Source organism: Lagopus muta, chromosome 2, assembly GCF_023343835.1.
Source record: "Lagopus muta isolate bLagMut1 chromosome 2, bLagMut1 primary, whole genome shotgun sequence".
NCBI lineage: Eukaryota > Metazoa > Chordata > Aves > Galliformes > Phasianidae > Lagopus > Lagopus muta.
The window spans coordinates 54729039-54742639 of record NC_064434.1 but is presented as its reverse complement, the minus strand read 5'-3'; the positions used below and the strand labels follow the sequence as shown (position 1 = coordinate 54742639).

Genomic DNA, 13601 nt, shown 5'->3' with positions numbered 1-13601 from the left:
TATACATTTTTAATGGGTAAGTGTAAAGGAGGAAAGTATTCTCCAGTTCTAGGAAGGACTTTGCAGTCTTGTCTTCCTCCAACATTAATGGATGTCTCTCTACTGCTAGGGACAGTGCTGCTCTGATTGAAGGAACAGAATCCCATAACTCAGACTGACCCCACAGAACTGGAGGCACTCAGCCTATTCTCATTACTTTTCCTTCGATCATCACTATACGAAGTTTGGCTGAGCACAAATTAAATCTGCAGCTCCAGCTTTTAGCTCTTCACTGAGTGATAATTCTCCACTGCAGGTGAGTGGGGACAAAAGTATAAAGACAGTCATTAGATGTTGTGACCAAAGTATTGCTTAAAGGTGACAGTATTTGCAAGATCAATGTCTGCCTCATTTTCCCCTTTGCTTCCACAAGGTTAATGCAGTTCATGTTTTCAGGCAACGGCCAGAAAGCACAGCTCTGCAGCCTTTCCTCAGGATATATTCAGTGCAGGGTAATCTTTCTAAATACTGTGTCCTGAACTGGGAGGTGGGGGTCACGTTGCCAAACATGGAAATGAGAAACCTTTCCCTGCACTTCTTGTAAACGTCAAAACTAAGTGATGAGCTTTGCAAGAGGTGAGGGGAATCTCCCCATCCTGCTGGTGGACCTTTTGGCACCTCATTGTGCAGCACAAAGCCCGTTCTGCTTTGTGTGATAAAAGGAATGCTTCTATTTCTGCCTCTTGGCACCACTGTCCCCCTGTCACAGGTTCACAGTGATAAAAGGGCTGTCAGCTCCTTAAACTGGGTGGCTGTGGCCGCAACTGCTCTTTGTCCCATTGTTGTAAGGCAGAGGTGGCAGTCCGGGAATGAGGAGTGGCTCTACTTGGTGGCAACTTATTCGTGATGTGTTCCCATCTGTTCTTGAGAAGAAATGTGAGTAGGGTCATAGACTCCTTCCTCAACAACACCCTGATTACCTTGAAATTACAGTTTCCAAAGGGGCACTGCTCTTGTTCTGTGTAATTCAAGATGTATTGCTCTATGCTATTTTTAGGGTGGTACTTTCTATTGTAAAATGTTTCCTCCACCCATAATTCTGAGTTAGATGTGGAGTGGTTACAAAGAAATGCTGGCAAAGCTAACATCCTGGGGGATCTGAATGTGCTCTCCTGCAAATGGAGGCAGATCAGGCCATGACTTCAACTGTAGGGCCTCCTCTCTGCCATGCTAGGGCTGGAGAGAAGAAATTCATTCTCAGTGTGGACAGAAACTGCCAGGAAAAGCACCAGCAGTTGTGTTGTTGCCAAGAACCAGTTGTCTACCTTATCCACTTTGTTTTACTCTAGAGAAAGGCACCAGACAGCATCAGTTTTTGGCTTATGACGCTGCTGTGGTCCACGCCTGCTTCAGTAGCATGGCCAACAGAAGGCTCTGCAGCCTGTGACTAGCTCTGAGGTACTTGGGAAGGCAAAAGAAAATCTCTTTTGTCACTGTGATAGGAATTACATGGGCACACAGGCAATCATTCTATACCGCATGATTGTACTAGGGTCTTTGCAGTCTACGTTTTGAAAAGGAAACTGCTTTAACACCTGAAACACTGTATCTTTTGCTAGAACTTGTGATGGTGGTTAACCACTGAAGTGTGCGTATAAACACTTGTACTTTTCCTCAAATCCCACTATCTGGCAATTTTCCAGAGTACTCTGGGCCTCATTTCATGCTGCTTTAGCTCCTCTGAGAGTTCAGAGGTAGCAGCTTGTAAGTAAACAAAATCCCTGATTTTTTCTACCCTATTGAGAAGCTCCCTGGGAACACAAGCCTGTCTCATAATAAGCACATTTATCCTATAATCCAGTAAAAAAAAACAGTAAATATGAATATTGCTTTCCTATGAGCCCATCATAGTTTACTGTGTCCCCATCCACCTTCAGTCATGTATGGGGTGGTAGGGGTTTGAACCACAGATGGTACCTTTTGGCAGAGTTTCCTTAGCTTACACTGCCATGCTGGCTCGTCTATGTTCTTTGGGGTAGAACAGAAAGGGTCCAACCAGGATGCAAGCACTCCTTTTAATGCCCTGACTTAGACTTTTGTGCCTGCTGGCACTTTTGAAGCTGAATGGACTCACAGGTTCATACTCATCAAAGGCTATAGATGGACAAGGCAAGATGTTAATTCTAGCAGCTTCTTACATCACCTTTTGCAAATACCCGCTTAGCCACCATGTAAACCTGTAGTCTCCAAAGGCCCACTGTCCTCTCTGCATTTAACATCAAAGTATTCCAGGTCCCTCAAACCTTCTTTGCGTGCCTAGAAGTACTGCTACTTTATACTTATATCTTAAAAGAAAATTATACAAAAATTGTATGAATGTCCCTGATAAAATTTTAATTTACTCGTGTTTCCTAAAGGTGAACTGTGACAGAGCAGTAGAGCTCAGTGCACAGAACTCTGATTTTCTTGCTCCTAGGACTGCACGTATCTAACTGGACATAAATGCACTTTTTAATAGAAATCTCTGCAGTTGTCAGAGTAGGAATCCAGACCGGCTCTTCTCCTGTGCTGAGTAGTTTTGTTCAGTTTCTCTAGACTATTAACGTATACTCAGGACCACAGGCTTTGCTTAGGGAGTAGGCATCTAGGAGCAGGGAGTTATTTTGCTTCCACAGCGCAGGACTGTAGGTCTTTGCGTGACTTCTTGAATGTTTTTTTGAAATGTTAAAGCTGAAAGGAGAAAATGGTGTTATTATCAAGGGAAGGGAAGATCACACTTTTCCTATCACTGTGTATCTGATTGCCTGCTCTCTTCTTCCTCTGCCCTGCCCAGACTATGAATAGGAGGTGTTTCCTGCAGGCCAGCTACAGCATCGCTATTAGAAAGCCTCAGCCACAAGTGAAGAATACAGGCCAGACTGAAAGCAATGACTTGCTGGTGACTGATCTCAGCTGATGGGGGAAAAAATGACTCCTCAGTGAACTGGGCTAGCTCCCAGAAAAAGAATCCATTGCTTTGGAAAAGAGATTAATGAAGTACATTCAGCAGATCTGCTGGCCACTGGACAGCAGTTTGTACTGCAGCCACCGGATGAGGCATTTTGTTGTGTCACTGGATTATTTATATCTTCCGTTGACTAGCACATTGGTTTCCCTAAAACAGAGTGAGTGTATGATTTGCTATTTTTTATTCTTTATTAACTTCTAAATATAAATTCAGCCATGAAGGACACGTAGAGCTGACTGATTTGTGTGGGATGGGAGGAGGCAGGGGGAGCTCCCCAGCAGAGATCTCCTCTGCATCCCACCTTTCACAGATTTGTGAACCAGCAATGAATTTTTCTTTCTGCCTGATTGATGTTTATTCAAGGAATACTTTTCCTTAGTTTGCAGAATTAAGACCATTTGGTACCACTCAAGCACCACAAAAATTTTTACCCGTAAAAGCATTTGCAGTGTTGTGCATGTTCCAGATTTTTGCTTGAGCAAGCATATATTCTGATATTTATAACCTTCTTTGGCAGTAAGTAAGTGAGAGGGGAGACCTAAGATTATGGGATATTTTGGTAGTGTTGAACTGCAAAGAGAAAACTTCTTGAACAAAATGTGTTGATAGTTAAGTAAAACTTATTGGGAGAGGGAAGATACCATTTTCTTTCAGTCTTGTATTAAGTTATATGTTCTTATTCAATTTTCTTTGTTTGTTCAAATTTACATGTGCATAAATATAGTGTTTATACCAAAAAAAAAAAAAGGGATGAAACAGTTCTGCTACTTCTGTAGAAGTTGATTGATGTTAATGGTTAATGTTAAAACAAAAGGGAACACTAAGTTTTCATTGTGGTTGTATATGCCCATTTAAACTGTGCTAAGTGTATGGCTGGAGAGCCCCCTTAACTTTAATCCATGATCTATGAAAAATTATGTTCTGAGTCTTTCCTGTGCTGCTACCAAAGGTGTTTTCCAAGCAAAGAATTCTCTGATTTTTATCTGGATAAAGAGGAGATACATGTTTCCATCTCGTATCCCACTGATTTTCATCAGACCACTGGAATCAGTGTCCTCTGCTAAAGACAGTGAAAGACAATGTTTTAAAATCATAAATAATTAGAAATTTAAAATAGTTACCTAAAACTCAACAATTTCTTGAACCATATTCTAGTGTCCAAAATTTTCTTCTTAGATTTTTATCACGTTATTCCTGTACCCTTTAATTTGCCTCTGCAAATTTGAAATAGAAGTACTGAAACTCTAGCAGGAAAGTTGCTTCCATGGGGGACCATGTCCCTGAAGTTTTAGTTTGGTTTTAGAACAGATCCAGATGTGATATAATTTGAAACACCATAGTTTTGGAAAATTGCCTGTAACCTCTAAGTGAAAAATCATAATTTTATTATGTGGTGGCGTTGTTTTTTTTTTTGTTTTTTTTTGTTTTTTTTTTTTTACCCTAGCCTCCCCTGGATGAGATGAGAATTAAACTAGTGTCATTTCAGGGGAAGATATATGATACAGTCATATAAGACTTCACTAGTATAGAATTGGACTCTGGACTATCAGGCTTACAGATTGGCTGGAGAAAGGCAAGCTTATATACTGTAAGTAAAAGAAGCACAGCAGTATGAAAGAGGAATGTAGGGAAAAAGCAATAGACATTTTATCTGCTGAAAACAGAGGAAGACTACAAGTTACAATTGATTTAAAAGAATATGTTTCATTAGCAGAGCTAAAACAGTTTTCCACTCATGTGTGCCCATTTGAAAGCTTTCAAAGATAGCTTAGTTCAGAAGAGTTAAACTGGTGTTTTGGAACCACTGTGAAGTAGAGTTATTAAAATGGTTCAGTCTTTTTACTTATTTATTTTATATTATTAAAAAGGATATTTTCTTCTACATGGAAATCACTGAAGAAAATACTGATCCACCTAGGAAAAGACTATATACAGTGCATACTGTTTTTTCCAGCTATACTCTTGGTATATTTCTTGCTGTTGGGTGTCAAGGAAAGACATCTGACACTCTTCTACCAGGCATGGTCACTGAAAGGGATGAGATAGTTGGAAAGTGCAAAAGCCCAAACACACTCCAGCTCAGTAATAGAGACACACTACTGAGGAAGAGTTTTCCTTCCAAATTCCAGAAAAATGTAGCATTTCTGAAGGAGGCAATTTAGAAAGGCTGAGATTTCTGAATACAGCGAAATAATCTTTGTATGATGTAAGCTTGCCGGTGACATTCAAGCCAGACAATAATTTCTTCTCTCCTATTTTTCATTTATTCTTTCCCACATACCTATTTTTTTTTTTTTTCTTCTGGCTAGCTGAGGTTACTTCTCTGGTTTCATTGGACAAGATGATGCTATTTTTGTTCCACAGGGCTCTGATAGAAACTGAATTCATGTTGTGCACATGCAGTAAACTATAGGCTTATAAGGATGAATTAGATAACCTGATTGTCATTAACATTTGCACAATACAGTCTATTAGGTGTTAAGTTTCAAAGGGGATGAGATTTCCTTACCAAAGTAAAGATGGTAGATTTGTATCATAAGTATTTGCCCCATTGTGTCATCTTTGGGCTAGTGTACAGGAAGGCAATCTCTTGTTTATTCTGCAATGCTAAGCTGTTTGTTAGAGCATGCTGTAGACTCACTGCTTTTGTGCTGCTTATCAGAGCTAATAAAGACTTGGTGCAGTCTGCTGAGCAAACAGAAGGAGCATTAGCTCTTAGTAAAACAATTTAATTCTGAAGCTTTGAATCTTCATTTAACAATCAAAGCACACTGCCTTTCACCAGGAGCACTGCGCTACTGATTGTTGCCATAGCAGCTATATTGTATTAGAAAAATAAGTTTGTATACTGAGTTAACCACAAATTTATTTTTAAACAATATTCTGACTGACCTCAGAGGACAGTTTGAATGTTTTAATTCAAGTATGTGCCTAAATATCTCATTGGAGTCAAACAGTGAAGTCTCAGAGATGCTATTATGCCTTAAGACAAAATCTTCAATTTCGCTGAATTGAGGTGCCTTTTCAATAGTCTGTGCCAATAAAGAATGACAGTCATAATCTGGCATATAAAATAATATCCTGAAGTTAATGATTGCTTCTTTTGGTATTGCATATAGAAACAGTAGGAAATCAGGAGACGTGCTAGAATACAAATGTAAAGCCACAGTTGCCATACATTATATGAAAAATAGTGAAATATTGCACAATTCAAGAAAGAGCATAACAGTTGTTTTCATAGAAAAGTCTTCTTTGTCCTTATCAACTTTGGGCATATGAATAATTTAATCATGGTAAGTAATGTTGTCCTGGGTTTAAGCCATTGATAGTTTGAAAATGATGAAACCCTGCCCAGATGGCCTTGATGAATTAGTGGTCATTGCCTCACATTTTCAAATACCTTTTTCCTAGTACACAGGGTACTTACATACAAGCAAATATTAGCAGTTAATTTGTTCATTATTTGAGCCTAGGATTTCATTGTCTATTACTTCAGAAGTCTCAGTTCATCTTGGCCTTGTCTTCATGCTGAGCTGAATAAGCATTTCTTTATTAGTTCCTGGCTTATCTTTTTTCTGCTCTGTTCACCTGGATCCAACATTTTTCTTCAAAAGTGGATTGAACAGGAAAATACCACTGTTTCTTCTGAAAGTGTTAAATGTAGGCACTTCCAAGTGTAGTACTCTGTAACACTTGTGCAGATTGGTAGCCTGTGCATTTTCATTTTCCCTTGGGTAGAGGGCAATAGAAGGTCCTTCTCAGTATGTAAATTGACTTAAAGCTGGTCTACTGCCCGCCTTAGAAATGTCTAAATGCTCCTGTACGGAAAAAAAATGTCAAGAGATGTACAAACAGGCAGCCTGGCTTTTTGGAAAGTGTTGGGCAAGCAATTTCCCTCAAGATAGGATGCAAGTGCAGCAATAAAGGTACCTATTGGAAAGTGTCTGTTGTGTTGGTAAGAGTCAGGCAACCCAGAGACAAGGAGAGAAAGTGGGAGCTGCTCCTGCTGAGACTTCTGGGAGAAATATTGCTGGATTTCAGTACGGACAGTTGTGCTGGATGAATATGCTTATCTAGAAATAAAACCCGGTTTTCCAAGTAATTTTTTTTTCCTATCAGAAGTCCAATATGTGGGAATTAATTTCTAAAATAAGGATTGGAGTATCAGCTATGATCTAATTTAATAACTTGAGGATATGCAAAGCACCCTACAAATGTTAATGAACTAATCACCCAGCAGACTTCTGGGGTGAGAAAAATGTGATCTCTATGTTACAAATGGGAAACTGGGGCACAGAAAAGATCAAAGATTTAGATTAGCCCTTTAGTTCTGTTCATAATTAATACACTTACCATGTACAAAATTAGCCAGTTAAAAAAAGAAAATGATGTAGAACTGTTAGCTGCAGAAGTCAGGGAAACTATTTTATTAAGCAATTATATAGATCTCCAAACCTTTCACCTCTGAGCATAAATCACGATTTAGGGGCATCAAATCAACTTCTTTTCCTTGTGGCTAATATTATTTTCCATCCTCTTACACTTCTCAGGTGCCAAAATAATGAAGTGGTGATACTGTTTTCGTTACAAAATCCTGAAGAGAACAGAAAAAAAAAACTAATGTGCTCAAAATAAATCTTGACATTACCATGTGTTACATTAAAATTGATTAGATTAAGGATCTTGCACATCATTTTCATGGTCTTTACAGCAGCTTAATTCCACTGCCTTTAGCCTAGTACCTCCTGATTTATACTAGTGTGTGTGAAGTTGGGCTGTACTTGTAATTTGATTCCATGTATGCAGCTTTCAACTGCAATTTTTCACACCCTTCATGAAGGTTACACATAATCCTGGCTGCCACCATCCAAGTGGGAGCTTACCAGAATAGAATAGGGCAAAGGATGACTTTGTGTAGCTCATGGAATCCAGTCTGTAGTTACTTGGTACGGTATTTTTCTTTATGATTACATGACAATGCTGAATAAAGATTTGATCTGAAATATTTCAGCCTTTAGGGTCCTTTTTTTTGTTGTTTGAGAAGCCTTTTCCCCCTTGTTCTCAAAAGACCTTCTAGATACCTTGTGACCATGCAGTTATTAAGGCCCAGTACACAAACTATAGTTTTCCAGAAAGAATTTGCAGTTCAATGGAAAAATGTTTAGTAATGGGATAAAATTAATGTTGCATCAGTGAGGAAAAATGAGATCAAACACAAATGTGCGCTAGTTCCTACCTGGTTATGCATTAGCAATTTTATTTGTCCTGAGATGTTTTCATTTCTAGCTAAAATAATGTGGGATAACAGTTACTGCTAATCCTTTCAAAAATATATTCCTTCCTTACCAGCACTCCCTTTACAATGAGAATTTCCCTGTTTCCCTGGAGATTCTCCTCTCATCCGTGCTGTGGGGTTAATCCTGGAATCCTCATTCAGGGGAAAAAAAAAAAAAAAAAAAAAGAAGCATTAACCTTCCTGGAATATTTCCCCGGGCTTTGAGAAAAGTCTGAGGATCTAGCTTTTAAGTTTATAGGGAATCTTTCCTCTTTCATTTACAATGGTGCTGTATTAGCATGTCTTAGTAATGCTTAACTTCAATGCTTTGACTTTTAATTTGAAACATGGCTATTAGGGTGATAAAGAAAGGTACTGCTAGTTTTCTGGAATGTCCTCAATAGTTTTGAGAGGTATTACATTTCTCCAGTGTTGAGTATTTTAGTGCTCTCCCATTAATTTTTATCTCCAAACATAAAAATGAACTCTTTCTGATGTGAATCGTGAAGAATATGGATATTATATACTCTTTATACATTGATTTTTCAGTTTCTGTTCTGTTATCAGGATATTTCTGTTACCCATTTTGGTTTTATGGTGCTATTTTTGAAGTTATGACTTTATCATTGCAATTTCAAATGGTACATTCAGGACAACTGAGCAAAAATAAACAATCCTGTTCTGATCCTGATTGCATCCGAACCTGCTGCAGTCTCTGATTCTACAGGGCTGGCAGTACTTCCCTTCAAGTGCAGGTTGCATGCTAAGTACATCTTTGTGGGATTCAGTGACTGGTAGGACCAGCTCTCAGCATCCTCTGTTATTCACAGGAAACCCACAGGGAAGATCTAGTTACATATTTCTTGAATTTCAAGTAGGTAGGAACACCCTGGTTAAAGGCATGTTTTTCACTCAAGCTATTATTTTATATATATTAGATGTATACAGTATATCAGATTATCTGTATAAGTATCAGGTAACTACTCCTGCTTTGCTGGTGGAACAACTTATTTGCCGTGGCAAGTACAGCTGTCTTTTAGCCTTCGAACCAGATTAGGACTTCAGTGCCTTGGTTGCTATTTGGTTATCTTATTCCCTTGGCTGGCTGTTTCTTCATTCTGGTCCTCATTTTTCCTGTCTGTAAAGGATGACAATATCAAGACAGACTTGCCTTGAGATAAGAGATATCAAAGCATGCATGCAAAGCTGAAGTCTATGTTAGAAACTTCAACCTTGGAATTTGTCTACTTTCTTTGCTGATAGTCCTCACAATATTTGTGGAAGGTTACTTACTTCAATTTCAAGATTAATGTGCTTTAACCCAGACAAAACAAGCCAAAACTCACTGTCACGTACACACACAAAACAAACCTTGTCTGCTGTGCTATAGGGATACTTGCATCCTTGAACATCCTGTTCTTGTCCTTCTAAGGAGCCATGGACTCTCTTTGTGAAAGAACGGGGAACAAGGGAAAAGAAAGAGTATGACTTACTTCCTCTGGGTTGTACCTTGGAGCAGGAACTGGATCGGCCAAGGAGTGCATTCATACGTGAAACCTGTGCAGTGCTCCTGTGCCAAGGGAATCATAGATTCAATGCAGACTATGGTGGCAATCCCAGATTTGGTATTGTCAAAACTTACTCATCATCTTCTCGGTTGGTAATAACAATTTACTGATGAGGGGAGAGTTGTAGTCCCCACCAACATCTGCTGACAAAATGGGTTGGCCATGTGCTGAACTGTACATGTTGTACAGTTTCACCTGTAAGGACAGATGAAAATCAGCTTTTGAGTTACCATCAGCACCAAAAGATCAATTTTTTTATAAAGTCATCTATGCTGAATAATTCTGCTTTTACTTTACATTAAAAAAAGAGAATTTCTTTCCATTTTGGAGCTTTCTACGTTTGTAGAACAGATATTTTGGAATACAATACCTCTTATAATTAGTTGAGGCAGGTATGCTTCAGTATTGTAAAGCTGCTGACAAACACGAGGATAATCGGCAATATTTGTTATTATTCTCTAGGACTTTAGGATCATCCAGTAACTTCTGAGTCACTGTTGCTTTTTTGTTGGTATTTTTTTAAATTTTTAAAAATTTTTTCATGACTGGTCAGAAAAAATTCTGAGTCCACAAATGAAATGAGCACCAAGGTCTAGGAGGTAAAGGGTAAGAACTGAGTTGCCACTTGCTGAAAAAATTCATGTCTTCCACCCCAGCTGGCAGCCCAGAGGCAGCAGGGGGAAGTGGTGAGGGACAAGGGTCCCACTGATTGTTTTGGGATGGCAATACTGGTTCTGGTGCTGAGCTGCAGCTTTCCTCCACATTCACGCATGCAGCAGCTCTGATGTACTGCAGCCTCTTGGGAGATGTTATTTAGTGCTGCAGCAGCTAATTAAACCCTGGGAAGCAAAGTGCTGGAAAAGTGAACCTCAGCTACATTTGTGAAGCTGCACTGCCTTATTTTGTTTCCCTCCCCTCTCCTCTCCCTTCTCCTCCCCTCATCCCTCCTCTCCCCTCCCCTCCCTTTTTTTTAAGGGTCCCTAAGGCCATATAAGTGTCCTTACCTGCTGTCTTGCCAGAAGCTGGCAAGCTGATGATAAGTTTTGCTCCCCTCCAGCTTGCCCGGGCCAGGCACTGAGGCCTGATGTTGTTCCTTGTTGTACCATTGTTGTACCCCCCCCCCGCAGTGGGCAGTAGAGGGGTGATGGCTTTCATCCCAAAACTTCTGGTGGTTACAGCCAGCTAAGACCCATAGCCCGCAATGGGAACATGCTGCCTGCCAGACTTTCCCCACTATCCCAAGATATAATATAGGGTTTTCTTATCTGGAGGTATGATTTCCTGCTGTGTTTTTTTCCTCCTTCGGGGAAGGCTCACTAGATGGCACTGTGTCCCTGCTGGACAAGCCACCTCTGCTTCTAGGGTAGGTGAAAGGCATCATTGCCTTTGTCTTTATTTTCATCTGTCTGCGTTCAGTCTTTACCAACGGGAGGAGGGGGAATTGGGTATTCATTAATAAAATGTGCTTTAGTACAGTTTCCCATTCCAGCTTCAGGAGCCCTGAATCATTTGCCCAAGGGAATCTCTAGTTAGAGTAATACACTTTATATTACATGATTTTCTACTTTGTTCTTTCAGCGTGCTTCTCTTCCTGTTACCGCCCATGCAGCAGGCTTGGAAGGCATAGAGAAAAGTGGGACTGCAAGTTTAGCGCAAGACTAAACTTTCTCAGATGTGGATGTTGCCTTGCAAGTTTGGAAAACAAATCAAAATAGTAAGTGTGTATGTTTGACTACATGCACATAATTGGCTAAAACACAGCTATCCAATGACATGAGCACATAATGTTGTTCACCAAGTTGTAGTTTCAAGAAATCCTTGCTGTAAATATTTTAATAGAAATATCTTTAAAAAGTGCCTGACCAAAATCAACTTCAGCCACCAATCCTACAGCTCTGGGATGAAAGTCTCATGATGAGAGAGTTGCTTGGGGCAGTTAAAAGTTTCTATACCATTTTAGGATCCACAGATCCATAATTTGGCAGAAAAAGAGAATAAAGTGATGAAAAAAAGGACTAAAAATGCTAAAGGACTAAAAATTAATTGTTTACCTTGGGCTGAAGCCTGAATGAAAAGCTTTTGGTCATTTCCTATTGGCTCCACAAAACCTTAATATACTACTGCTTCTTTCTGCAAGAAGTGTTGCCAAGCAGAAGTACGTGGAAGAAGTGGGTGTTTGAGCTCTTCTTCACAGTGTCAGAGAATTCCTCACTACTGTGTTGTTTTGATTAGTAGCTGACTTAAATGCAGAACAATTACCAAAGGCAAAAATTCCACTGTTGGGGGGCAGACCAATTTATGTAAATTTGTGCAAATCAATGTTACTCAAAAAATGTGATTTGTGGCTTAATGCTATTTAAGTCCATTTTTGGATTGCAAACACCATTTAAAAATAAAGTATGTGAGTTTTAAAATTGAACAGCTTGAAAGGAGAGGGATGCAATTTCCTCTCTTCAATTAAGGAGGTTCATTATGAAGGGGGTTATACATATCAGCCTAAGACAATGAAGGTTGATAGCTGAACTCTAACAGATACTTCACGTTTTCTACCAGTCACTAGGCACGGATTTCTATAGTTACTGTATTTCCCTCTTAAGTTCACAAAAGGATATTCAGTTCTGTGAGATCTTGCTGCAACTGGAGGATGTAGTAATTCTACAGGCTTCATTCCATAGCAATTGTAAATGAATCAAGCACTGGTGCAGCTGTGCATACAGTAGCTATGTGAAGGCAGACATGGAAGTAGGCCCTGTACAATACCTAATGTTATTCTCACCTGAAGCCCCTATACATAATGCCTCCTAGGCTGCAGAATGCTGCAGAAAAAGGTGCTGTGAAGAAAGTGACTTGGTAGTCTCTAAACCTTGAGCATCTCTTGCATCTGCAATGACTTTTAGTGAAGTCTATCTAGTGTTGCACAGACCCATATTTCAAGTCCATGTAATTAATGCAGTTCATTTTCCTTGTCAGTGCAGAACTTGTATAGAACTATGCTCCAGACTCACAAACAAGACAGTCTGGACTAAGGTGGCCTGAGGAAAACACTAGAAGGAAAGAGTAGATGTCATATTCTGAGCTGGGCTAGATGCAGGCAGAATGAATACTGGTTCTGCTCAGTTGGAAAATAAACTCATTTTCAGTGTGTTTGGTTATAGAACACATGGTGAGTAGAAACTCAGGGTGGCAGTATGTGAAGGAGGGGTCTTAGATATCTTGGTGCAGTCATATTCGATGATCCCAATTGGATTCCATGTTATACAACTTGTGAAGATACTTATCTTCCTTGTGTATAAGCAGTTATGTGGTTCGAAGTTAACGTGATCCAATGATGTAATGGACAAAATGAAACAAGAATTGGAACTGACCAAACTTAGCAATGTTGTGAGAGTAATTTTAGACTGGTTATTGAGAGAGAAAACCCAGAGATGTTTAGCCATAAATTATAATAATGCTAGACAGATGAAATTGAAGTGTGCATTAGGGTTTTGTAACTCAAGGGCACTAAGGACAATATTAAAGGTCAAAGTGCAACTTATGTTTCTGAATATCTGCCTGTGGGAACTAAGGTGGGGGACTGTAAACCTAATCCCTGGTGCCTGTAAGTCTTATTACAGGATCTTCTCATTCCTACAGCTGTATGGATCATTGAACAGTTGGAATGGAGTAATCTTCCTTCTCTGCTGATCTGTGACACAAGGTATTATGTTTTCTGAATAACATTTATCATGCAATAGGATCATAAAATGCAAAAAAAATTCTCCAGAACAACCAT

The 13601-nt window shown here is 39.4% G+C and overlaps 1 long non-coding RNA gene across 1 annotated transcript in view; it reads left to right on the top strand.

The window, feature by feature from the left end:
• The first annotated feature begins 1446 nt into the window (after positions 1 to 1446).
• The window catches only part of LOC125689516 (uncharacterized), a 51850-nt gene continuing 39695 nt past the window's right edge, over positions 1447 to 13601 (top strand). Inside the window, exons 1-3 of the long non-coding RNA XR_007375317.1 lie at positions 1447 to 3143; positions 11408 to 11543; positions 13463 to 13526. This is a non-coding gene — a long non-coding RNA (uncharacterized LOC125689516). The remainder of the gene's footprint in view (positions 3144 to 11407; positions 11544 to 13462; positions 13527 to 13601) is intronic.